Raw genomic sequence first — 2049 nt, forward strand, 5'->3', positions numbered from 1 at the left:
TTAGAAGCAGTGTAATTACAGAATGAAGAAAATTCATTAAGAAGTTGTATAAAATTGGCATCTGAGTAGGCAAAAGTGATTCTCTTCTTTAGAACATTCTTTTTTGAATGTATTCACACACACACACACACACACACACACACACACACACACACACACACTGAGCAATAATACTAAGAAACATTATTCCCCCACCAAAGGTACTTCCTGGTTTTGGCTTACATTCCAACAAATGTCATTTGGGGTTTCTAAATATAATAATAAAAACAAAATACTTTGAATCACAACAGTGGTGGCATGAGCAAAGTTTAAGTAAGTGTCTGAATTTAAAGTATCAAATTCTTGACATTTAATTTAGTGGCTGTTACTCAATGAATTCAGTAAAAGTCAAATTGAAAAGATACTTCTGATTGGGGCTACCGGCTGATGGAGGAGGAGGAGGAGGAGGAGGCACTGGCACTGCTTGGGGGCCTCCCCGAGGTGGACAGCGCAGTCCGGGCACCCCAAGCGCTCTGCCTGCGCTCTGCAACCCCTGCTGTCTGGTGCACCGCCTCCTGGTGCTGTTGCTGCTGTGCTCCTTGGTTTCGGAGCTATTTTTGCTATGACAATCCTGCTGCCCTCCAGACTCAGGTTAAACAGGACATGCAAGTGAATACTAGAAAATTCGTGCTGCTGTATGCCTGGTATTCTTGGCCTAACGCAGTTTTCTGTTTCTTGGGGTGGCTTTTTGGTTGACCGAATATTTGGAATACAACGCGTCACAGTTATTTTCAGCTGTTTTCCTTGCATTGGACAGGTTATTTTTGCTCTAGGTGGACTATTTAATGATCTTTCCCTGATGGAGCTTGGGAGGTTTGTGTTTGGGATTGGTGGAGAGTCCTTAGCAGTTGTCCAGAATACATATGCTGTGAGTTGGTTTAAAGGCAAAGAATTAAACCTGGTGTTTGGACTTCAATTCAGCATGGCCAGAATTGGAAGAACAGTGCGTACGAACCTCATGCGGTGGGTTCAGCTGGCTACATGACCCTGGGAGTGACACTTACGATTGGGGATATAACGTTCATTCTCTCAATAATCTGTGCTTACTTTGATTGGAGAGCAGAGGAAATCCTTCATAAAGAACAAGGAAAAGCAGGTGAAGTCATTAAGTTGGCTGATATAAAGGACTTCTCCTTACCCCTGTGGCTGGTTTTCATCATCTGTGTCTGCTACTACGCACCTGTGTTCCCTTTCATCAGCCTGGGCAAAGTTTTCTTCACAGGAAAATTCAGTTTTTCTTCCCAGTCAATAAGTGCAATGAACACTGTTGTGTATATCGTATCAGCTCCCATGTCCCCAATATTTGGACTCTTGGTGGATAAAGCTGGGAAGAACATCATCTGGGTTCTGTGTGCGGTAGCTCCCACCCTCACGTCCCACATGACTCTGGCCTTCACCTCTTGGAACCCATGGATTGCTGTGTGTCTCCTGGGGCTCTCCTACTCATTGTTTGCCTGTGCATTGTGGCTGATGGTGGCATTTGTAGCTCCTGAGCAACAGTTGGGAACTGCATATGGATTCAGGCAGTTCTATTCAGAATCTTGGGCTGGCCGTCATCGCCTAGCATGATACTGGATACATGGGGACACTTGCATTTGGAGGTTTTCTTCATTGCCTGTGTTTCTTTGTCACCCTTAGCTATGGTCTGTCTGTATCTGGTAAACTGCCCACAGGGTGGGACTCTAAAGTATTCTGCAACACAAAGGGAAGAAATAAAACTTTCTCAAATCGAATAAGCCTGGGTTGACTGTGTCTTGAGAATGGGTGGCCTGTACTACTGACTGGAAACCTTCATGAAGACTTTCTTTTTAAAAGTCATTTAGAAAAATAATAGAGTAGAAAATATATTTATATTTGAAATACACCTACTTAAAGTGTGTTCATGCAGATTGGTAGCCTGTGGCTTTTGTGCAATGCATTGCTAAAGAATTTCATCAGCAGTGAACAGTCTAGAAAATGTGGAACATTCAGGCAAGCTTCAGGAAGGACCACTATAAGAACTGCATCTTC

The 2049-nt window shown here is 43.4% G+C and overlaps 1 pseudogene across 1 annotated transcript; it reads left to right on the forward strand.

Annotated features, from left to right (window-relative positions):
• The first annotated feature begins 426 nt into the window (after positions 1-426).
• LOC311603567 (lysosomal dipeptide transporter MFSD1-like) lies at positions 427-1808 on the forward strand (annotated as a pseudogene). The gene has a single exon. The product of its transcript is annotated as a lysosomal dipeptide transporter MFSD1-like (transcript).
• Positions 1809-2049: the final 241 nt, after the last annotated feature.

The sequence above is a fragment of the Acomys minous genome (assembly GCF_964271855.1).
Source record: "Acomys minous genome assembly, chromosome: 8".
NCBI classification, from domain to species: Eukaryota; Metazoa; Chordata; class Mammalia; order Rodentia; family Muridae; genus Acomys; species Acomys minous.